The sequence below is a fragment of the Sorghum bicolor genome, chromosome 5, assembly GCF_000003195.3.
Source record: "Sorghum bicolor cultivar BTx623 chromosome 5, Sorghum_bicolor_NCBIv3, whole genome shotgun sequence".
In the NCBI taxonomy this organism is placed as follows: domain Eukaryota; kingdom Viridiplantae; phylum Streptophyta; class Magnoliopsida; order Poales; family Poaceae; genus Sorghum; species Sorghum bicolor.
The window spans coordinates 5890875-5916199 of record NC_012874.2 but is presented as its reverse complement, the minus strand read 5'-3'; the positions used below and the strand labels follow the sequence as shown (position 1 = coordinate 5916199).

Sequence of the window (25325 nt, the reverse complement as noted above, 5' to 3'; positions counted from 1 at the left end):
GAGTGCAATGAAATGGGTGTGCTTGGAAAACGATCCACCACCGTCAAAATGACGCTCTTGCCATGCACACGTGGGAGGCCTTCGATGAAGTCCATAGAGATGTCACACTATACCTAGGAAGGGACCTCTAGCGGTTGGAGTAGGCCGGCGGGATGCAATGTTTCTGTCTTGTTGCGTTGACATGTGACACAGGAACGGACATAATCTTGCACCAACCGACGATCATGATCAATGACAAAGTGTTGCCGCAGCCGCTGCAGGGTTTTCTAGATGCCGCCATGACCCCCAGCGTGAGCCAATTCCAGTACAACAGTCACCAATGAGAACGACGTCGGAACAAAGACTTGGGCGCCACGGAGGACCAACCCGTCCACCACGCGCCATGGGGTGCCACGGTCTTGGACGACCGTGTCACGGAATGCACGCAAGTCAGAGTCTTCTTGGAACTCATGGCGCAGGGTGTTGTAGAGTTCGAACAAAGGTCCACTAAGCACTGCAATGGTTGCATCCCCTGTGGATGGACAAGACAATTCATTGCCGCGGCGAGATAGGGCGTCCGCCACCACGTTAAGTCGACCAGGATGGAACTCCACGCTGAAATCATAACCAAACAATTTGCTGACCCATTGGTGTTGAGGCACTATTGAAAGGCGCTGGTCCAGGAGAAATTTGAGGGCGTAGTGGTCCGTGCAGACTGTGAAATGACGGCCCTAGACATAAGGCCTCCAGTGGCGAACTGTGTGCACAAGGCCGATGAGTTCATGCTCATACGCGGCCAACTTGAGGTGGCGTGCGGCAAATGGTCAGCTGAAGAACGCAATCTCCCCTTCGCCTTGGTGCAGCACGGCACCGAACCCCGATCTAGAAGCATCGCAATCGATCAGGAAGGGCTGGTCAAAATTGGGCAGTTGGAGCACAAGCGCTGTGGAGAGGGCGTGCTTGAGTGCTGCAAACACCACAAAAGCTGCTTGTGTCCAAACGAAACCATCACGCTTGAGGAGCTGAGTGAGGGGTGAAGCAATGGCAGCATAACTCTGAATGAACCGACGGTAATAGCCGGCGAGGCCGAGGAAACCAAGCAGGCCGCGAACTGAGCGGGGCTGGGGCCATGTGGTGACGGCTTCCACTTTCTCCTAGTCCATGGCAACACCTATAGATGAAATCACATATATGCCCAAGGTAGGCTACTGTAGGTTAAGCAAAGGAGCACTTGGTACGCTTGAGGCGTAATTGATGAGACCGGAGGGCCAAGAGCACTGCGTGGAGGTGTTGGAGATGAGCAGACCAGGACGGGCTGTAGATTAAGATATCGTCAAAGAAGACCTGGACGAACTTGCATAGGAACGGATACAACACATTGTTCATCAAATGCTGGAACGTCGCCGGGGCATTGGTGAGCCCGAATGGCATCACAAGGAACTCAAAGTGGCCCTCATGCGTCCTGAATGTCGTCTTCTCAATGTCTGCAGTATGCATACGGACTTGATGACACCCCGACCGAAGGTCCAGCTTAGTAAAAAATCGGGCGCCTTGCAATTCATCCAATAATTCTTCCACGACGGGAATGGTTAAGTTGTTATGTGACAGGTTGAGAAGCTTCAAGGTCCTCATGCTGCCTAATGAAACAGGAATGGTTCCAGTGAAAGCATTGTGGTCGAGTTTGATGTCTTGCAAACTCTCACAATTGCCCAAGGTGCTAGGGATTGGTCCAGACAAATTGTTTGACGGAAGTCGGAAGCTGCAAATATGTGAGCTGTCTGGCATTGCCCATGGCTGGATGGAGTGCCCCATGTAGGTTGTTTAAATATAATCTAATCTGCCTAATTGTTGGGATTTGGAACAGTTCCTTTGGTATGCTGCCATGGTTGTTAGAAATGTTGAGTACTTGAAGGATTGAAAGGTTTGCAAAGCTTGTGGGTATTTGGCTGACCAACCGATTCGACTCTAGATACAGTTCTGCTACTTGGGACAGATTTGAAAAGGACGATGGAATGGCCCCACTGAAGTAATTGCTGCCTAGTAATACCTTCTGCAGATTTTGTAGAGACCCAAGCCATTCAGGAAGCGCACCTGAAAACTGGTTCGCATCCAGTGATACGATGAACAAGTTGCCAAGGTTTGCTACACCAGAAGGAAACTCCCCTGACAATTGATTCTCTGACATGTATAGATACTGGAGCTGACTGGTAAGGCTGCCTAATGAAGCTGGTACATGGCCCCATAGGCGATTCCTTGTCACCGAGAAATCGATCAGCTCAGTGCAGTTAGCCAAGCTGTTAAGGAACTCCCAGTCTTGTTTGCTCTCTGCCTGCAGCAGATTGTATTCAAGGTTCAGCATTTCCAGCCTTTTCAGTCTGCCAATTGTGCTCGGCACCACCCCACTGAAACTGTTCCTGGATATATCAATGTAGGACAGACCGGAAGCATTTGTCAACGAAGGCGGAATATGGCCATGAAAGAAGTTGACAGGCAGCTCAAGCAGCAGGAGGTTGCGTAGCGCACTACCGAGGTCAGCTGGCACCTCTCCACTCAGCAGATGGAGACCAAGGCTGAGGTCAGTGAGGGCAGAAAGGTTCATGACGGCCTGTGGAAACCCTCCTGACCACTGATTGGCGCCCATGTAGAGCTGCTGCATATTGGACAGTCTGGCAAACTCATCCGGGATACTTCCTACGAAGTTATTGGATGCGCAGGCGCGCAGCTGATAACAGCGAGCGCTGTGATGTTGGACAGGGATGCAGGGATGGCTCCGCTAAGATTGTTAACTGAAACCTGCAGCTGGCGAAGGCCAGGCGGCACAGTTCTGTTGGAAACGGTCCGACAAGACCGTTCCGGTGCAGCCACAGCACCCTGAGGCTGGAACAGTTTGTGAAACTCGGTATCCTCCCCTGCAGCGTGTTGTTGCTCAGGAACAGGTACTGGAGTCGCTGGAGGTGGCCGAGGGATGCAGGGATTTCGCCTGAGAACTGGTTGGTTGCAACTTGCAAGGGAGAGGTTGCGTAGGAAGGTAAAGTTTCCGAGTGAAGGAGAGATTTGGCCGACGAGGCCTCGCCTCTCGAGGCGAATGGAGGCGACATGACGCGGGATGGTTGCGGTGCACATGATGCCCTCCCAGCTGCAGAAGTGGGTGCTGCCATTCCATGAGGCCAGGGCTTGCTGTGGATCAAGAGTGATAGACTTCTTCAGGTCAAGCAGTGACAGCCCGTCTGTCTCTGTTTCGTTTCCGGAAGCAGAGGAGGTGGTGATGGCAGTGGCACTGCAGGTCATAACCAACAGCAGAAAATGTCCAACCGTAGTAGCCTTCATGGCCATAATACGGTCCTGAATCCCAATTCAAAAAAAAAAGAAGAACCCTCCTGAATTTGGTAAGACATGAGTCACATGACATGCATTTGTTACTGGGTACTAAGCAGTGCACATCAGCGACAGAGGAAATTTCTGATAGCTAGAGATATATACCTGACCCGAGTGAATTTTCAACTGGGTTGGTTGGTCCTCTCGCTCTCAGCACAGCAGCCAGCACTTGCTTTCTGAATTGTCTCTTCTGCCTCTACCTATGAAAACAACATTCAGAGGAAGCAGACTTTGGTAAGAAATTGGAAACATCTTGGTTTCAGTATTTTTTTACTTCAAGAAATGGGAAAAGTTTTCGCCAGCAGAACCTTCCATTCCAAGACGCAAGACGCAAGTGGTTCTTTTTAAGCAAGCTATGGATGGGATGGAACCAAGCATTGAAATTGAAGCCTCAGCGAGTGGCCTGAAGCTAGACGAACGAGAAAAGAGTTTGTGAAGAAGATGCGACGTACTCTTAGATCTTACAGTGAGCTGATCAGTAGAGCGGAGCACGCAGTAGCGGAACCTATCGTCGACGGTGAAGCATCAGTAGCGGATCGCTCAACTCCTGCTGCTTGACTAGCTAGCTTTGCTGCCTCACTGAGTGCTGCTTGCTTGGCGCGAGCCAGCTCGAATGCGTGCTGAGCATTTTCTGGGCAATTCTGGTGGCCGGCGCCGGTCAATGTCTTCGCCTCAGACTGATCGCGAAAGAAGAGGATGTCGCGTAGTAAAAGGTCTTCGTGTTCACCGCATCTCCATCGGGAACTCGGCATGCATGTATATCCTTGTCCCTACCATGCTGAGCTATCTCCAAGAGTTCTTAAAATTTAGTTCCTGAAATCATTAAGTTTTCTAGGTCGCCAAAAACAATTAAGAGCAGTGAAGAACGGTTTTCTAAGAGCAACTCTAACAGTTTTGGCTATTTTTATTGTGAAGGCTATTTTATAACTTACTCCCTCCGTCCCTAAATACCCTAAATACTGTTATTTCTAGGAGAAAATTTTGTCCACAAATACTGCTATTTCTACCAGCATATTCGGTCCACCAGCCTATTTAATTCTCCTTGAAACTTGCGTGGTCCACCAACTCATTTAATTTCTTCTAGGGAGTAGTAATTTGGCGCATGGTAATTGTTTGAGTCTATTCAGTTGACATTAGAGCATCTCCAAGGGTTTTGCATTTAGGCTGTGTTTAGTTCCCAGAAAATTTTGCAAAATTTTTCAGATTCCTCGTCACATCAAATCTTTAGACGCATGCATGAAGTATTAAATATAGACGAAAATAAAAACTAATTGCATAGTTTGGTCGGAATTGACGAGACGAATCTTTTGAGTCTAGTTAATATATGATTGGATAATATTTGTCAAATACAAATGAAAATGATACTATTCCTATTTTGCAAAAAATTTTGGAACTAAACAAGGCCTTGAGGTTTGCATTTGAGTAATTTTCCAAAAACCTCCAAAAGAGGTATCCAACGGTTTTGCATTTGGAGTTTGCAATTTGAGCAACTTGGCAAATGAGGGAGCAAACTTGGCAAAAATGCCAAGTTGTGGATAGCTTTGCAAACCCAATCGCGCGAGCAAAGTCACGCGCGAGGAAAGCGTGCGCGCCTGGAGACCTTCTATTTTTATCATTTGTCAAGTCCAAATGTCAATTCTCTTGGAGATGACCTATTTTTATCCTTTGCATTTTGTTATGGGAGTTTGCAAATAACAACAAATGCCAAGTCAATTTGCCAAAGCCTTTGGAGATTCTCTTAAATGCAGCTCGTTAGAACCAGAGAACCATGGCTTAACGTGCATGATTAAATGGTGGAACCCAAATTAATTGAGGGTAGAATGGTCTTTTGTTTGTCACACTAAACTGTCTGAAATATGCTAGAAATAGCAGTATTTGAGGACGGAGGGAGTATTATATAGCAAAAAGTACTCCCTCCGTCCCGATAAAAGTGACGTTCTAGGAACGGGCACATGTACCAAGGATACTGAGAAAAGACCAAGATACCCTTATTAACACTGTTTTATCTCTCCCACGCTTCTCCCTTTTCCATCGAGATCCATCTGCTCCGAGCGGAACTCCTCCTCGCCGGCGTGTGGGCTATGCCCGTCGTGGCCTCATCGATCCAGACGCAGGGAGCACATCTGAACTGTCGTCGGTGTGCCTCCTGCGGTGGCCTCGCTTCGCTCTACGGCCGTCCTTGCCGAACCGCACGCCAAGCCGCCCTGCGCCAGCCCCGCTACCGCATCTTGGCGGCGCTAGCCCGCCAGCGGCGGAATCCACAGCCAGATCTCGGTCGTCCTACCTCCCCGGTGAAGGAGAAGAGAGGAGTGCTAGGGGAGAAGTGGAGGGCCGGAGGAAGAGGGGATGGAGCGACGAAGCTGGCAGGGGGCACGAGCAAAGAAGACGAGGGGCACGCTGCCTGATCCGGTGGATGGGGGCAGATCTACTCCAGGCATATGCACATGCGGGGCTCTAGGGGAGTTCGGGCTGGGGAGGAGCCTACTCAGTGTGGGACCCATGCTTAAAACAACACTTTTACTGGGACATCGCCCAAGTGCTAGAACGACGTTTTTATTGGGACAGAGGGAGTAAGTTCCAATAAATATGCTATCTAATTTTATAAAATAGAAAATTAGTTTTTTTCTTAATTTTTTGTGACCTTATATAGTCAACTATGAGCATTTATTATCTGATTTTATAAAATAACAGGCTATCGTGGATATCTCTTTTTTGATTTTTTTTTTACAAAATAGCTAAACAATGAGATGGACGATCCTGCCATGCCCATCATCCACGTGCGTCATTGCTGCTCTTCAAATTCATGTGTGCGCGGGCCACATGCCAATCTCGATGTCCCTGAGCTGGATTCGCCACACAAGTGCCTGTCACGCTTGAGCTAGATCCGCTGCTCCTGTGATGGATCTCACTACTACATAAAACTTTTACAGAGGCGGTTGTTTTTTATTTTCGGAGACGGGCATAGAGAACCGCCTCCGATGTAAGGTTACAATAAATGAGGATTAACGGAGGCGGTTATGTGCTCGCCTACGTTAATCGATGAAAATAAACAAAAAAAAGAAAAAGGTCGCACGGGCCTAGATCTGGGTCAAAATGGGCCTAGGGCATCATGCCCAAATCTAGGTCACCATGGCGCCACTGCTGTCGATCCGCTCGACGCGATGCTGAGGAGAGGGAGGAAGTGGTCGGGTGTTGTGCCGCCGTCCAGATCCTAGCCCTACGAGTCGTTGCCGTCGCCCGGATTTGGAGCAGGCCACGCTGTTGCCTCCACGCTGCGCCCAGCACGTCGCCTCTGCCACGCCGATGGAGAGGGAGGAGAAGGAGGCCACCACACCGAGGGAGGGAGAGGGAGGTCGCGCCGCCACGCCACCGAAGGAGCACCGCCACCGGATCCGGCTGCTCCAATGCCGGATCCACTAGCAGCAGCAGTGCCGCTGCTGGATCTGCCCGGTGGAGAAGAGACGAATGGAGGAGGGAAGCCGAGCGCCAGTCTGTTGTGCTGCTGCTTGGGGGAGGGAGAGGGTGCTCGCTGCGCCGCTGCTTGGGAGGAAGAGGGGCTTCAGGGAGAGTGGAGGGAGGGCTCGGGACGAAGAGGGGCTCTGGGGAGAGTGGAGGGAGGGAGAGGGTGGTCGGTGCCATCAGAGAGAGGGCGATGGAGGGAACGAGGCGGCTCGGGAGGGAGAGAGTGAGGGGGCCGGCTACCTGAGGAACCTAACTTACGTTTATATACTAGTCAATGTATCGGGCCTTGGGCTGGGCCAGATTTTAGGAGGCGGGCCTTATAAAATAAGGCGTCTCGGTTAATGATTTACTGTGGCGGTTGCATTATAATGCCCGCCTCGGTAAATAGGCATTAACCGAGGCGGTTATATTATATTGTCCGCCTCGATTAATACATTTTTAGAAGCGATTTTTTGTAACCGCCTCGGTTAATAAAAAATAACCACCTCGGATAATCTGAGGCATTAACGACCCAGGCGGTTAGAAACCTTGCCCCCCTCCAAGACCTATTCTAAAACGCCTTGCAAAATTTTTTTAGTAGTGTCTACCGCTTCAGAGTTGTAACTGCCACCAGATCTACCCCCAAGTGGCACCACAGGCGCACCGCGGCTAGATCCACCGTCGTTTGGGCCACTGGAGCACGTTGGGTGCCTAAATCCGCTTGAGCACATTGCTGTTGGGTCATGGGATCACCCCGTTGCCTGACCCGTCGTCGTTGTTGGGCCACTGGAGCGTGCCAGATCCTCCAAAGCACGTGCAACCACCACCGCTGTCATGTGAGCGAGGCCACCGTCGGGAGAGAAGATAGATAGAGAGAGCAGATGGTGATAAGAGAGAACACTACCACCAGAAGCTGAGAGAACGAGAGAGACAATTTAGAGAGAGAGAGGATAAGACATCCAAACCCTAACTCGACTAGATAGAAATAGCATGGCTAACATGCCTTTTAGGATAGGCCTATTTTTGAAAGCAGACCTCATAAGAGGCCTGTCTTCATAAAAAAAATAGGAGGCAGGTAATATCCGACCGCTCGTGTTCGCCTCCATGAATCCATTTTTTGAGACCCAACAATTATGGGGGTTCACGTGTAGTGGTAGACAGAGATGAAAACAGTACGGATATTTTCTCCGTATTCGACACTGAATTCGTTTAGAGAGGTTCAGATCTGTCCGTATTCGAGTCCGAATATTTAACATCTGATTCCGTATCCGTATTCGAATACTTAAATCGTATATTTATGATGTCGACATCTAATCCTATCTTATCCGACATGGTTGATATTATGCGCATTCGAATCCGAATTCAACCAGAAATATGAAAATAAATATGATATTAGTGATATCCGTCCGTATCCGATCCTAGTGGTAGTACTTGAGCTCTTGTGTAGTAGTGGTGGTACTTGAGCTCAGTTCACCTGCACATGCAGTTAATTTGCCAACAATACGCTTCAGGAAAATCTTTTTCAAATTGGCATGTACCACACTGTTTCAGTTTTGTGCAAATTTTAATATGTAGTTCGTGAAAAGAAGAGGCTTGTAGAATCAAACTGTGCTCACTTCCTTGTGTGGGTGCAGCAAACTCAAAATTGTCAACTTCAGTGATGATCTTACAGACTTGAAGGATGTTGATCTTTCTGGAACAGCTCTTGAGGAGGTTCCTCACAACCTCCCCAACTTACCACAGCTCAGTACATTACTTCTTTTGAACGTCCCTTGCTTCAAGAGATTTCCATGGCATCAGTTGGTCTGGTTTCCCAAGGTTTTCCATTTGGATAATTGGACAGATTATGATAATCAATGCCAACAAATTTTTTGTGCAGATGGAAATCAGTATAGGAAGAAAACTAGCAATGCTGCATAAATCACTGTAAATGACCCTAGAATGTTTCATAGCTTCAACTCAGATGCTGCTAACAAATTAGTCATGGAAGGACAATTTCTTCAGTCATCCAATGTTCAAGTTAAGCAAAGAGGTGTGAGAGATGTCCAGAATTCTGAGGTTGAGCTATGTGATAGAATGGAAGCCAACAGGCTTAGAATGCTTAATGATTAGATTACAGAGGGAATTACACTTATATAGGAGATTACAGGAGGGTGGGCCAAAGTTCCAGTCGAGTGAAAGGGCCAGGAGAAGCCTGGCGCCTGCACAGATAGCTAGGGGATTACAGTAAAGGAGCAATTAATTCTAACACCCCCCCGCAGTCGGGACGTCGGTGGAGCGAACGTTCAGACTGGAGCGAAAATCAGCGAAGACCGAAGACGGTAGTCCCTTGGTGAAGACGTCGGCGTACTGTGAAGACGTGGGGACATGAAGAACACGGACAGCGCCGATGGCGACCCGTTCACGGACAAAGTGAAGGTCAATCTCCACGTGCTTGGTACGCTGATGTTGGACGGGGTTGGTGGAGAGATAAACGGCGCTGACGTTGTCGCAGTAGACAAGGGAGGCGGTCTTCACGGGCTGGTGCAGTTCCTGTAAGAGCTGTTGCAGCCAGGAGATTTCAGCAACACCGTTTGCAACTGCCCGATACTCGGCTTCAGCACTGGACCGAGAGACGGTAGGTTGTCGTTTCGACGACCATGAGACAAGGCTACCACCAAGAAAAACCGCATAGCCTAAAGTTGAACGACGGGTGTCGGGGCAGCCTGCCCAATCGGCATCGGTATAGACGATGAGCTGTGAAGGGACAGACCGTGGAATGATCAGACCAAAATTGAGGGTGCCCTGAAGATAGCGTAGAATCCTTTTGGCTGCAATCAGATGATTCTCATGAGGATCATGCATGTGAAGGCAGATTTGTTGGACTGCATAGGCAATGTCAGGACGGGTGAAGGTTAGGTACTGAAGGGCGCCCGCAAGGCTATGATATGCAGTGGGGTCAGCCACCGGGGGACCAGCTGTAGCGGACACCTTGGCACAGGTGTCGACAGGAGTGGAGCATGGGTTACAGCCGCTCATGCCATGACGTTCAAGAATGTCGAGGGTGTACTGCCGTTGGGAGAGGATGAGGGAGTCCTTATGGCGCTGTACAGACATGCCGAGGAAGTGGTGCAGCGGCCCAAGGTCTTTCATGGCAAACTCCTTCTTCAGGGCAGTGATCACACGGAGTAGTAGCTGTTGAGACGAAGCGGTGAGGACGATGTCGTCCACATAAAGCAACAGGTACGCAGTTTCGTTTCCTCGGTGGAGTATGAATAGAGAGGTGTCAGCCTTGGCTTCAGTAAATCCTAGGGAGAGCAGATAGGTAGCAAACCGGCTGTACCATGCACGGGGTGCTTGTTTCAGACCGTAAAGGGACTTGTTGAGTTTGCACACGTGTTCCGGGTGTGCAGAATCAGCAAAGCCAGTGGGATGGGAGCAGTACACTGTCTCTGATAAAGTCCCATGGAGGAAGGCGTTCTTGACGTTGAGTTGGTGGACCGGCCAGTCCTGGGAGTGAGCCAGGGTGAGGACGGTGCGGACCGTGGCGGGCTTGACGACAGGGCTGAACGTCTCGTCATAATCCACGCCAGGCCGCTGGGTGAAACCACGAAGGACCCAATGGGCCTTGTATCATTCCAGAGAACCGTCGGCGTTGAACTTGTGCTTGAAGATCCATTTGCCAGTGACCACGTTCGCCTTGGCCGGGCGAGGGACGAGGTCCCAGGTGTGGTTGTCCAGCAGGGCGGCATGTTCTTCTTCCATAGCCCGACGCCAATGTGGATTGGAGAGGGCGTCACGGCAGGATCGCGGGACCGGTGACAGGCCCTCCGCATGGAGGGCGAGACGTGGCTGTCGGTACCCAGATTTGCCACGAGTAGCCATGCCATGGGAGTTGACCACTGGTGGGATGTGGACAGCCGCCGGAGGGACCGGAGGACCTTGCTTGACGTAGCGCGGTGGAGAGGGTACGATGTTGGAGCGGCATGGGGCAGGCCCGGTGGCGAGCTTCGGAGGGAGGCTGGCGCCGGTGGGCGTCGGGTGTAGACGTGGACGATAGGCGGCTGGGTCGGGGGCACCGCCTGCGTCGGGTGTGGCACTGGTGTCGCGGGTGTCACGAGCGGGGGCGGCGTGGTCGCCGCGGGCGCCGTGGGTGCCGAGGACGTCGTGGGCGGTGTGGACGCCGCGGGCGGCATGGATGCCGCGGACGCTGCGGGCGTCGTGGGTGCCGCGGACGTCGTAGGCACTGCCCCCGTCGAAGAGAAGGGTACCCCGTGAACCGGGCTCGGGGCACCCGATGGGTGGGGGCGGGGGACCGGGGTGACCTGCGGAGGAGCAGGGAACCCCGGTGGCGGCGCCCAAGTCGATGGGGAACCCTGTCCAACCAGCCGAGAGGCGGACGAGGAACCGGAGTGTCCAGGTGTACCTGCAGGGTGGGCAAGATATGGAAGAGGTTCATCGTCAGTTAGAAAGTCGAGCTCGCTGGGAGGAGGCGAGGGTCGACGGAGGGAGAAAGGAAAGGTGGTCTCGTCAAAGATGACATGGCGAGAGATGAGGACTCGATTCGTGGTGAGATCGAGGCATCGGTAACCTTTGTGGTCGGGTGAGTAGCCAATGAACACGCATAGGGAGGAGCGAGGAGCGAGTTTGTGGGCGGTGGTGGCTGTGAGGTTTGGGTAGCAAGAGCAACCGAACGCGCGAAGCTCGTGGTAGGAGGGAAGAGTGCCGTGGAGAGCAAAAAAGGGGGTGCTCATGTGAAGGGTTTTAGTTGGGAGCCGATTGAGGAGGAGAGTGGCAGTAGCCAAGGCGTCAACCCAGTAGGAGGGTGGCATGGAGGCCTGAAAGAGGAGGGTGCGAACGATATTGTTCGTGGTGCGGATCATGCGTTCGGCTTTTCCGTTCTGCTGTGAGGTGTAGGGGCAAGACATGCGGAGAGTAGTGCCGTTGGCAAGAAAGAATGCACGAGAGGTGGAGTTGTCAAACTCACGCCCGTTGTCGCATTGGAAGCTTTTGATGGTACAGCCGTATTGGGTGCGTACATGAGCAAAGAAATTGGCAATAGTAGAAAAGGTGTCAGACTTAAGTCAAATGGGGAACGTCCACAGGAAATGAGAACAGTCATCAAGAATTACTAGGTAATATTTGAAACCAGATACACTGGTGACGGGTGACGTCCATAGATCACAATGTACCAAGTCAAAGTTTTTGGCTGCTCTAGATAGAGAACTAGAAAAAGGTAAACGAACATGGCGCCCAAGTTGACACGCATGGCAGAGGGAGTCGTCATCAGGGCTGCTGCAGACGATCGAGGAGGAATGAGCGAGGCTCTGAAGGGCGGCCTTGCCGGGATGTCCGAGATGTCGGTGCCAGGTGGTCGGGGAAGGAGTGGCCACAAGTGCACACGGGCTGCCTGTCGAGGAAGGCAGCTGCAAGGTGTATAGGGGCCCTGGGCTATTACACCGAAGGAGAGTGGTCCTGGAATGGAGATCCTTCACAGAAACACCAAGAGGGTCAAATTCAACTGAAACGGAGTTGTCAGTGGTGAACTTGCGGACAGAAAGAAGGTTTTTAATAATGTCAGGGGCAATGAGGACATTGTTGAGGCGAAACGGGCCAGGTAGGGTGGAGAAACCAGTGCCAACGACTGTGTTGACACGTTTTTGGGCACGTGTCTATGATTGGTAAAGTGTAGGTCGGCAAGGTAAGACGGCAGTGTTTGATCTACAGGATGAGTCGCCGATGAGGATGGTTGCCGATGGAGGAGTGGTTGAACGTGACCAAGTCCATAGGTGATGATGTGTTTGTGCCGATGGCTACGACAAGGGAGTCTGCCGATGATATGGAGGGAGAGTCTGGAAGTTGCCGATCGGTTTGTGGAGGTGTTCTAGTTTGTCACAGGGGGATAGTTTTATGTTTTCCTTAATTATTTAAGTCGTTTTGTATACGGATTCTGTGTGATTTGGAATTCGAGTTCTAGTCGTGTCTGGTTGTAGCTCTTTGAGCAGGGTATAAATATGGACCCTAGGGCTTTGTAATCGATATCGATCAATCAATCAAACACCAATTTTTACTCATATTCCAGCATCTACTATTTCGACGACTTCGTCATACTTTTTCCTTTTTATTACGAGTTCTTAGGAATTCGTCGACTTAAGTTCGACGTGTTCTCAAGTTCCGCGTGAATACCTCTTGGCCGTGGCATCCGGGCGCATCGCTGTTGTCGGGACCAAAGTATTCGAGTTACCTCCTTTGCCGATAGTAAGGTCAAATCGGCTGGCACGCCTTGACGTTTAAATCGAGTATTAGCCCTTTGTGTTTGCAGATCTAGCTTTTGCATCAACACATCTTTTGGCACGCCCGGTGGGACTGATTCAAGATCGAAATCAACATGTCGACTTCTGAGTTTGATCAAGAGAACGTCATCCCCGTGACGGAAGCCAATCTCAAGGATGAGCAGAAGCAAGCTATTGCTAAAGCCATCGAGGATTACAAGCAGCAATGCCTGAGGTCCTTCAGCATGAACAGGAGCGGCGAAGTGATCCAGAAGGATGCACTGCCGACACCTCGGCAGGTTACTTTTGAAGCCAATCCTGGTAAACTTCAAGAGATGGTTGATAGTGCTATCAACCGTGCTTTGATCAACCAAGCTGGTGTGCTGTCCAATATGGTTTTCAACGCCGTGGCTAGAACTTTCAAGGAAGGACAATTGCCACCAGATTATGTGGGCCCCTCTCATCATCAGCCAGGGTCACCGGTGGTCACAGCTCCATCGGTTGCTACAGCCGCTGTGGGTACACAGACTACTGTTCCTCCAAGTACGCTGGGAGTTACTAATGCACAATCCATGCCGATGACAACTAATCCACTGACTTTGGATGAGCAGATTAGGCTCACCACAGATCTATTGGCATCAGCAATGTCAGGACCAGTTCCTCCTCCTAACTGGTGGGGTTTTGGTATGCCTCCAGAATACTTTAAGACACCTGGCACATCTCAGGCAACTGATATGAGAGGCAAGGCTCCTATGTCATCGGCACCTCCCAATATGCCGATGAATCAAAGTCCCCAGTATACCACAACTACTACTGCAAGACCTTACACTGGGAATTCTCAAGCTCCAACGTTCCAGATGCCTAACGCATCGGCAGACTCAATGCTGATGCAACAGAGGTTTATGACTTGACCAGGGTATGTCAATTCAATGATCATGCCCAATTACCAGTCATCGGCAGGGCCTATGCCGATGAATGCTAATAATGGATGGCTTGGGCAGCAAGTTTTTCCGCAAACACCCCAACAGAGTCATCAGGCTACAGGGTTCCAGCAAGGCCAGATCTATCCTGGGTTCCAGAATCAGGGAACGCCCAACCAGCCGTTGAATTTTGGGCAGCAAGTCAGCGGACAGCAGCTTGGTGGTCCGCAGGTTGGGGGCCAAATGATAAACCCGATGTTTCATGCAGATCGTGCGCCCCATAGACACGTGGAGGCTTACCAGCAGGTGCCGGATCCGCAACCACCTCATTGGCAAGATGTCGATGCTTATTGGGCCGATAAGATTGCTGAAGTAATGAGGGATCAATTTGGGATAAAGCCCAAAGTCAACACTTACTCTTATCAGACACCGTATCCTCCTGCATTTGATTTGATCCCGCTTCCAAATCGGTACAAGGTACCGGATTTTACTAAGTTTTCTGGGCAGGATGACACGTCAACCATGGAGCACGTCAACAGGTTCATCATCCAGTGCGGGGAAGCTAGTAATAGGGACGAGTTAAGGGTTCGCTTATTCTCGTCGTCATTGTCTGGATCGGCTTTCACCTGGTTTATATCATTACCTCCTAACTCAGTGATTACTTGGGCCGATCTGGAGAAACAATTCCACAAGTACTTCTTTTCTGGGGTCCATGAGAAGAAGATCACCGATTTGGTTAAATTGAGGCAATGCAATGATGAATCGGTTGAGAGTTTTGTGCAGAGGATACGGGAAGTCAAGAACAAATGCTATAGCCTGGTTCTGGATGATCGGCAGCTAGCCGATTTGGCTTTCCAGGGTTTGTTGCCACACATCAGGGACAAGTATGCGTCTCAGGAGTTTGAAAGCTTAAGTCATTTGGTGCAGAGAATTTCTGATCAAGATATCAAGCCTTTCGAGCCCAAGAGAGCATGGAACAAGAAGGTGTCGTTCGTTGATGAAGCAGCAAGCTCGGACTCTAATGAGGAACCAGTCATCGACTTGGCAGAATGGGTGAAAAACAAAAAACCGATGTCTTGTCCTTTTGGACATAAAGAACCAGAGAAGTTCGCGTTTGACACCACTAAGGCCGATAGGATATTTGACTTTCTACTTCAGGAAGGTCAGATCAAGCTGTCACCTAATCACGTGATCCCATCGGCTGAAGAATTAAAGAGGATGAAATATTGTAAGTGGCACAATGCAACCTCTCACGACACTAATGAGTGCAAGGTTTTCAGACAGCAGCTACAGTCGGCTATAGAATCTGGAAGGATCAAATTTGATAGCTCCAAGGCCCAGAAGCTGATGAAGATTGACCAACATCCTTTCCCAACAAACATGCTAGATGCTAAGGGAAAGGCTAAGGTCTTAACATCAGAAGCAGCTGAAAGAAGTGCATCGGTGGATCCTCAGCATCAAGTCACTACAGCCGATGCGAAGGGAAAAGGCTTGGTCCAGGAAGGAGCTAACTCAGGAAGGCCTCCCCGATCTGGCATCGTGATAACTCACAGGAGGCCTCGAGAGACTTGGCAGCAATGTAAAGATAGCCATCGGCGCCAGCAAGAGGATTATCGTCGGGAAGAGGAAAGACGCCGACAGGAGTGGAATCGGCATAGAGATCACTGGAATTGTCCGTTCTTCATCCATTGCTGGGAGGAGGATATCAAGCTTCCAACTATCAGAGATTGTCCTGAGTGCAACGGTTATGACCGGTATGACAGGTCCAATCGGTACTATCGTGATAATGATCGGCGATTTAATGGGCCGATTAGGGGGAGAGCATCCGTTCACGATCGGCTGGGGGGCAGGCTCAGTGTGCACGACAGGCTTGGGGATCGTGTTGAATATTTTCCCAGGAACCAGGAAGAACTTGAAGAAATGGCTAATGCACGGGTTCCCGATGAGTTCATATTTTGCAGGGATGCCAACACTTATCGGATGGAGTCAAGGGAAAATCGTCGCCCAGCGGTGAGGCAGCAGCAACTTCCTCCATGGTGTCCAGAGGGGTTGACCAGGACACAGAAAAGAAGGCTGCAGCGCGAAAGGCGAGAAGAGTTAAGCAAGGGAGAGAACTCTGGACAGTCTGAGGATCAGCAACAACCAGATCCTAAGGGGAAAGGCCCATCGGCAGATGTCAACATGGTCTTTATGTTGCCGATGGAGTTCCTTGCACCATCCAGTGATGATGAGTTGGAGTTCTCTGATCAAATAGCCCAGTTGGCTCTGGATCCGATGACAGCTATCTTCGAGAAGCCTGCCGATGATGAAAGGCAACATCTTAAGGCTCTGTTTGTCAAAGGAAGGGTTGATGGTCAGCCGATGACCAAGATTTTAATTGATGGTGGGGCTGCTATCAACATCATGCCATATGCAGTGTATCGGAAGCCTGGAAAAGGAGATCAGGACCTGACCAAGACCGATATGATGCTCAAGTACTTCGAGGGCAATGTATCCCCAGTTAAAGGAGCTATCTGCGTAGAATTGACCATCGGCAGCAAAACCTTGCCGACGACCTTCTTTGTGATCAGTGGAAAAGGGGCTTACAATCTTCTGCTAGGGAGAGATTGGATTCATGCCAATTGTTGCATCCCATCTACAATGCACCAATGCTTGGTCCAGTGGGTAGGTGACAAGATTGAAATTGTCCCAGGAGACTCTTCATATGTTATTGCATCGGCGGAAGCGGACACCTATGAAAGGACTAGGTGTATTTCAGGAGAAGCTTGGGAAAAGGATTTCCTCAAGGTTGCCGATTATGAAATTCCACCGATCCAAGCAGTCGGTTCTGAGGATGGTTTTTAATGGATAGGTTCGCCGATGATGGAAAATTAGGCCAGGGGTTCACATCGGCCGATGATTTAGTAGAAGTAGATATAGGTAGTAGTGATAAACCTAGACCTACTTTTATTAGTGCTAAGTTAAGTCCTGAGTGTAAGCAGCAGTTGACTGATTTGTTAAAGGAATATAAAGATTGCTTTGCTTGAGATTATACTGAGATGCCTGGTTTGGACCGATCAATTGTTGAACATCGGTTGCCTATCAAGTCTGGATTTCGGCCACATCAGCAGCCAGCTCGCCGATGTAATCCTAATATTCTTCCTGACATCAAGGCTGAAATAACTAAACTTATTGAAGCCAAATTTATTCGGCAGTGTCGGTATGCCGATTGGATTTCCAATGTGGTTCCAGTTTACAAGAAAAATGGGAAGCTTCGGGTCTGCATTGATTTCAGGAATCTTAACAAAGCTACACCGATGGATGGCTACCCAATGCCAGTTGCCGATCTGCTAGTTGATGCTGCGGCTGGGCATCGGATCATTAGCTTTATGGATGACAATGCAGGATACAATCAAATATTCATGGCAGAAGAGGATATTCCAAAGACTGCATTTAGATGTCCTGGTCATGTCGGGTTGTTTGAATGGATAGTCATGACCTTTGGCTTAAAGAATGCTGGTGCTACTTATCAAAGGGCCATGAATTTTATATTTCATGAGTTTATCGGCAAGCTGGTGGAAATTTATATTGATGTTGTGGTGGTTAAGTCTGGAGACTTCACAAAGCATCTTGCCGATCTACGAAAAGTGTTAGAATGTACGAGGAAGCATGGTTTGAAGATGAATCCCAATAAGTGTGCATTTGGTGTATCGGCAGGGCAGTTTCTTGGTTTCATGGTGCATCAAAGGGGGATTGAAATTAGTTGAAGATCTATTGAGGCTATTAACAAAATAGTTGCCCCTACCAACAAGACTGAGCTCCAATCCTTGATCGGCAAGGTAAATTTTATCAGGAGATTTATATCTAATTTGTCTGGTAAAATTCGTGCTTTCAGTCCTCTTCTTAAGCTAAAAGCCGATCAAGAATTTGTTTGGGGAAAGAACAACAGTTGGCTCTGGAAGAAATCAAGAATTATTTAGTGAATCCTCCAGTTCTAATTCCACCTCAGCAAGGGAAGCCCTTCAGATTGTATTTGTCTACCGATGGAGTGGTCATTGGTTCGGCTTTAATTCAAGAATTTGAAGGGAAAGAGCGTGTAATTTATTACTTAAGCAGGAGGTTGATTGATGCTGAGACTAGGTATTCGGCTATTGAGAAACTATGCTTGTGCTTGTATTTCTCTTGTATCAAGTTAAGGCACTACTTGCTATCGGCCGAATGCACTGTTATTTGCAAAGATGATGTGGTCCGGTATATGCTGTCTATGCCAATTATGAGTGGCAGGATCGGTAAATGGATTTTGGCGCTGTCGGAATTCGATCTGCGTTACGAATCGGCTAAGGCAGTTAAGGGTCAGATTATGGCCGATTTTGTAACACAACATTGTGGTACAGTGGAAACTTTGGGAATTGTACCTTGGACGCTCTTCTTTGATGGATCCACATGTGACCGGGGGACAGGAATCGGCATAGTATTAATTGCCCCTCGGGGAAGGAGGTATGAGTTTTCCTTGCCGATTGTCGCCACGTCGACGAATAATCAGGCTGAGTATCAAGCTTTAATAAAGGGATTAGAGTTGTTAAGAGAAGTTCATGCTGATGCTGTTGAGGTCTTCGGGGATTCTATGCTAGTTATAAATCAATTGGCTGGAAGCTATGAATGCCAAAGTGAAGTTCTCATAACTTATTACGAAAGGAGTATGCAACTGTTAAAGGAATTCAAAGACTTCCGATTAGAGTATGTTCCTCGATTGCATAATGAAGAGGCCAATCGGTTGGCTCAACATGCCTCGGGATATCAGCCTATGATTAGTACGATATTGGCAATTGGTGCCGATGATTGGAGAAAAGAAATCATTGATTATTTGAAGGATCCATCTAAGAAAGTTGAAAGGCGGGTTCGGTTTCAAGCTACCAAGTATGTGCTCCTCGAAGAGGAATTGTATTACCGAACTATTGATGGGATTCTTCTCTGATGCTTAGGTGATGATGAAGCTAGAAGTTTGATGGGAGAAATCCATGAAGGGGTATGTGGAGCACATCAGTCGGCTTTCAAGATGAAGTGGATGATTAGGAGGAATGGATATTATTGGCCGACTATACTTGAAGATTGCTTTAAGTATTTCAAAGGGTGTCAAGGATGTCAAAAGTTTGGTAATATTCAAAGGGCGCCTGCATCGGCTATGAATCCTATTATAAAGCCTTGGCCGTTCCGAGGATGGGCTATTGATTTGATCGGCCAGATTTATCCACCATCTAGCAAAGGGCATAAGTTTATTCTAGTTGCCACCGATTATTTCACCAAATGGGTTGAAGCTATTCCTTTGAAGAAAGTCACATCGACCAATATGATTGATTTTGTGAAAGAGCATATTATTTACCGATTTGGGATTCCTTAAACAATTACTACTAATCAGGGCACTATGTTTACATTAGGGGAATTTGATGAATTCGCAATCGGTATGGGGATTAAAGTGTTAAATTCTTCTCCTTACTATGCTCAAGCTAATGGGCAGGCCGAGGCGTCTAACAAAGGAATTATTAAGCTTATTAAACGGAAGATTGAAGAAAATCCTAGAAAATGGCACACGTTGTTAAATGAAGCTTTATGGTCATACCGGATGGCTTGTCATGGATCGACCAAGGTTTCACCCTATCAGTTGGTGTATGGGCATGATGCAGTATTACCTTGGGAAATTAAGGCTGGGTCTAGGCGATTGTCTTTTCAAGATCAGTTGGCTGCCGATGATTATGCTACTTTGATGACAGACGAGTTGGATGATCTAGCAGGGCATCGGCTGAGGGCTTTGATGAGTATAGAGGAGAATAAGAAAAGAGTTGCCAGATGGTATGATAAGAAGGTAAAGGCTAAGGAATTTGCCGATGGAGACTTAGTATGGAAATTAATCTTACCGATCGGGACTAAAAGTTCAAAGTTTGGGAAGTGGTCTCCCAATTGGGAGGGTCCCTATCGGATAAGCCGATCGGCTCCTGGTAATGCCTACATTTTAGAAACTCTCGCAGGAGTTGAATTTCCCAGAGCATTAAACGGCAAATATCTAAAGAAATACTACCCCAGCGTATGGGTCGATGCATAAAAGTTTAAATGCCGATAACACTCCTATCGGCTGGATTGGAATATGTTTGGGGCCGGACTTAATGTTTCAAAAGATGCCGATAACAGTCCTATCGGCTAGACTAAATATCAAGAAAGCTGGAAAGCAGGGAGAAGCGGGTATGTTGCCGACGAAGAGCTCACATGTTTAGCAGCGCTTGGATGGCTTCTATCTCTTTGACGTCTTCATCGGCAAAACCTTCTATCGGCTTCAATTTCTTCTTCAGCTGCAGTGCTTTGCGACCGTGGGCATTTCGCTCTTGCTCAAGGAGCTTGATGGTCTCTGGCAGTTGACTCTCTTCCTATTGAGCTTGGGATAGGGCATCCTCCACTTGCTTGAGTTCTGCCAGCAGGGCTTCTCTTTTTGCCGATAGGTCAGAGATCTTCTGCTTCAGCGCGTCTCCTAAGGACTTCAAGGTGCAGATGCTCTTGTGCTTCTCATCGGTCAGGAGCTTTTCTTTCATCATCTCCTCAGAAAGCCGGGTCTGAGCAGCTCTATCGGCAAGGCACTGGGCGGCCCTCTGGTATTGCAGCTGGCGACTCTCTAGATGTGCTGCTTGGAAAAGGGTTTCTTCGGCATCGGCGGGGATTTGGCCTCTCAGGGTCTTGAATAAAGCCTTGGCCGGATCGGAGTCATCAACTAGTTGGGCTGTGTCTTGGTGATGGAGGGCAGACAGTTCTTCCAGCCTTGCCCTGATCTCTGCCGATGTAACCCCAACTGCGTGAGAGGAGCTTGCTTCCTCACCTTCATCTTCAGAGACGTCAATGGCAAAGGAGAAGAGGCTGTCGGGAGAGTCTTGTTCCTGCGAAGGAGATAAAGTGAGTCATTCCATGGTCATATATTGATAAGTAATACTGATGGAGACTGGATTGCTTACTTGCTTCAAGGCGATCTCTTGCCTTTGACTGGAAGATGCCGATGGAATCACAGGTTGATCGGCTGAGACTGCCGATTGAACTATGTCAGCTGAAAGAATAATGGAAATAATTGTAAAACAGAAGAGATGGGTTCATCGGCAATAATCTCATAAAAATATGTTACCTTGAGGAGGGACAGTGCTTGTCTGGATTGAAGAAACTACCGATGATATGATTGAACCTGCCGGATCGGTAGTTTGCTCGCCTACATCGGCTGGTGTGTCTTCTGGCTGGGGTGCTTCTAATTGAGGCTCTTCTAGTTGGGGTTCTTCTGCTTGTGGTGCTTCTTGTGATTGAGGGGGAGATGGTGCTTGCTGAGTCTGTGTTTCTGGAGAAGAAGGAGAGGATTCCACCGGAATTGGAGATACCGGAGGAGGAGGTGGAGTTGCCACTTTCTGGTGCTTTGTTCGTGCCCTGGTACTCTTGGCACCTTTTCTCTTCTGCTGGCTGGACTGGGGGGCATCGGCACCTTTGCTTTTAGTTCTTGCCGATGCACTGGTTTGCTGTTACAGAAAGGAGAATTTGTGAGTACTAATGTAGCGGATGTAAAAGTAAGATCGGTATGAATGAAGAGGTTTAACCGTTACATTAAAAGCCTATGCTAGGGTGGAAGCAGCTACCGATGGTGATGTCTGAGTTCTCCTGGTGGTAACTTTCTTGAGGCGTATGCCTCGATGCACGATGGCAGCCAGGGTGGGAGCGTTGTGGCCGATTGAAGAGATTGGGCCTGATGCAAACAGGTCGATCGGCTTGCCACTCCTGCTGGCCAATGGAGGAGTGTTATCAACCTGCAAAACGATACAAAAGTAAATCACCGATGGAAATAAAATTGAGAGAATTGGAGCATCGGTTCGAAGACACTTACAGTATCATTGGGGACTTCGTACTCGGGATCAATCATACTGCGGTACGTGAGGGCCGATCTGCAGAACAGATGCTCCTTCCATTCTGCCCACCATTGCTTGTACGCCTGAGTGATGAAGGCGGCTGGAACCCACTCTGACAAGTCTACATCTGTATCGGCACTTGATGGCAGTTGAGCTATTCGAATCCATTCAAGGAGGCTAGTGATGGTTTCCCTGGGTTTTATCACATCGGCGTAACAGAGTGCAATCGGCAGCTGGCCAAAAGCTAATTGACGAGCTAATGCCGATGGGTTATAAAATTCATAAGTCTAGGGGGAGGTTTTCCCACTGCCAAAGAAATTCACTGGTATAGCTCTGGGAGTGACCAGTGCCATCATCACTTCGTGATCCTTGTTGAGAGCGTCATTGAACGGGTTGAAAACCAGAGGAAACATAGTGTCTGGGTCGTCATAGGCCAACCATGCTCGCTCCTCTCTGGTCAAACCTTCGTACAAGGTTTGGAAGAATCGGCTAACCTGATCTGGATTACCTCCTGTACCAGGCAGAGCTATGACAGCCTCACCGAAGTTTAGGGGAGAACGTGTTGCCGATTCTTCTTCGTCCAGTTCATAATCTTCGGCTATGTCCCTTGGAAAGCGCTGTGCGAAGAGGTCAAACTTGAGACGCTTGTGCATGTGGAGGCTGAGCCACATGTTGATGAACCACCAGGGACCTCCCAAGTTGCCGATAGGCTGGCCGAGTAGGAGTTTCCTGGTTACTTGGTGAAGGAGGTGGTAGGCTGCTCCGAGCAGGTATCGGCCGAGGGGGAATCGGCCACCATTAGCCAGATTTTCTGCTGCTGCTAGGTAGACGGAAGTTGGTCTTGCCGATCGGCCGCAAAACACGAATTTATCTAACCACATGTTCAGGAAGCAGGTCTGCTCTTTTATGTTGACAGGGCCTGTTTTGCTGTATTTTTGGATGTACCCCGACCAACCGCCGATGGCACGAGTTTCTACCTTGGCCTTGGGTTTGGTATCGAAGAAATGGGTGCTATCGGCAGAAGATACATCTAGGCCAGTGAGCATAACTACATCGGCAAGTGTAGGGGAAGCAGGGCCGTGGCCGAAGACAAAAGCATTGAGCGTGTCTGACCAGAAATATGATGCAGCTATCAGCAGTGATTCATTCCTATGCATATCGGCAATAGACAACCTAATGCATTGGTCTAGTTTTCTCTCGCCCCACTGGACTTCATTTGAGTTGCTGACCCTCAAAAACCAATCCGTCCATCCCACGGTAGGACTGGGCCAAGAACGGAAAGTATCCTTCCACAGATCCAAAGAAAAGTTCTCAGCTCTAAAAGGAATCCTGTTGGTTTCTGCGTTAATGAGGTCGGTTGGATCTGGATCCCCTAACGGGCCAAGGCATTGAAGGTGTGGTTGATCGGTGGGGATGACAATTTTGTTGGACAAATTCTAATGGTTTTGAAGGTAAAAGAAAAACAAAGAAAAAAATGTTCAGTAAAATGGATTGCGGATGAACAGGGGTGCGAGAAAAAGTACAAGAGATGGAGTGAAGAACTGACCTCAGGAACGATGAAGTTGACGGCCATCTTGTCACGAGGAGGTTGATCGAGGGATTCGAGTTGGTGAAGAAGGGACTTCATCGGAGATCTTGGAGCTCTTGAACAGCGCCGCCGCCGGGAAAGTGGAGTTGGAGTTGTGGAATGATGTGATGGAGAAGGAGTACCCGAGAAAGAACTATTTATAGGACAAAACGGGCAAGGGCAAATTTGACTTATCTCTTCGCCGTATCCGCGAAATCCGAGGGTACTCAGGTAGATATGGTAACTGTTCGCACGGTAATCAAGGGATTGTGCAGGTGATTTGACAGGAAGCGGTCATTATCCAGAGATATTTTACTGTGCGGGATCTCCTGGTTGGTCCATCGGCAGCGCCTTGTAACGGTCATATTGCCGATGGGCGAATAAAGTGGAGATAGCCGTTTGGGAGGATAAGATATGGACGTCCTGATCAGTCCATCGGCAAGTCCTTGTAACAGTAATATTGCCGATGCGCGACTAAAATGGAAATGTCCGTTTGGGAAGTTGAGGATTTCGAGGAATCTGCGGAGGAATCAAATCAGAGTTGTTCAGATTAAGGCTGTCGGTTACCAGATTGGGAGCATTAATTGCGGAAAGGCATCATTACTGCAGAGAATTTTGGAGCATTAATGATTTCATACTCCGAAATTGGGGGGCATGTGTTGACACCGTTTTTGGGCACGTGTCCATGATTGGTAAAGTGTAGGTCGGCAAGGTAAGACGGCAGTGTTTGATCTACAGGATGAGTCGCCGATGAGGATGGTTGCCGATGGAGGAGTGGTTGAACGTGACCAAGTCCATAGGTGATGATGTGTTTGTGCTGATGGCTACGACAAGGGAGTCTGCCGATGATATGGAGGGAGAGTCTGGAAGTTGCCGATCGGTTTGTGGAGGTGTTCCAGTTTGTCACGGGGGGATAGTTTTATGTTTTCCTTAATTATTTAAGTCGTTTTGTATACGGATTCTGTGTGATTTGGAATTCGAGTTCTAGTCGTGTCTGGTTGTAGCTCTTTGAGCAGGGTATAAATATGGACCCTAGGGCTTTGTAATCGATATCGATCAATCAATCAAACACCAATTTTTACTCATATTCCAGTATCTACTATTTCGACGACTTCGTCATACTTTTTCCTTTTTATTACGAGTTCTTAGGAATTCGTCGACTTAAATTCGACGTGTTCTCAAGTTCCGCGTGAAAACCTCTTGGCCGTGGCATCCGGGCGCATCGCTGTTGTCGGGACCAAAGTATTCGAGTTACCTCCTTTGCCGATAGTAAGGTCAAATCGGCTGGCACGCCTTGACGTTTAAATCGGGTATTAGCCCTTTGTGTTTGCAGATCTAGCTTTTGCATCAACAGACTGGGAGAGTGGCACCGTTGCCTACAACAATGGAGGTGGGAAAAGAGGAGGAAGGTGAAGTGGTAACCATACCAGGGTTGGAGGTAATGTGAGAGGAGGCACCGAAGTCGATGACCCAGTCGGAGGAGCTCGCCGGAGGGGTAAGGGCGATGGTGCTGAACGCGTTGGTGAGCGACTCCGAGGTCCATGGTGATGGCGACCAGGTAGGAGGGGCGCCATGTGAGGTGCCTGGTGGAAGTCACCAAGAGGTGCGTGGAACCCTGGTGACGTGCCAGCCATCAGGGCTTGCTGAGGAGGAGCCGAAGGAGGGGCGACGCGTGGAGCTGAGCCGCGCTGGCCTCCGAGGGTGGAACCGGGCCACATGTGAATGGACCCGGTCCACGGGTTGAGGAAGGAGGGCCATTGCTGGCCGGAGGGAGGACCGCCGGAGCTGCCCTGTGGTCCGCCTTGACCACGGCCGCCGCGACGGCGACGATTGCGCCCGTTGCCGGAGCCCTGGCCGTGGCCTCCAAACTGCCCGTTGGTGGGCTGTTGGGGCC

At 49.2% G+C, this 25325-nt stretch overlaps 1 pseudogene; it reads right to left on the bottom strand.

Annotated features, from left to right (window-relative positions):
• Nucleotides 1195-3306, bottom strand: LOC8073658 (annotated as a pseudogene).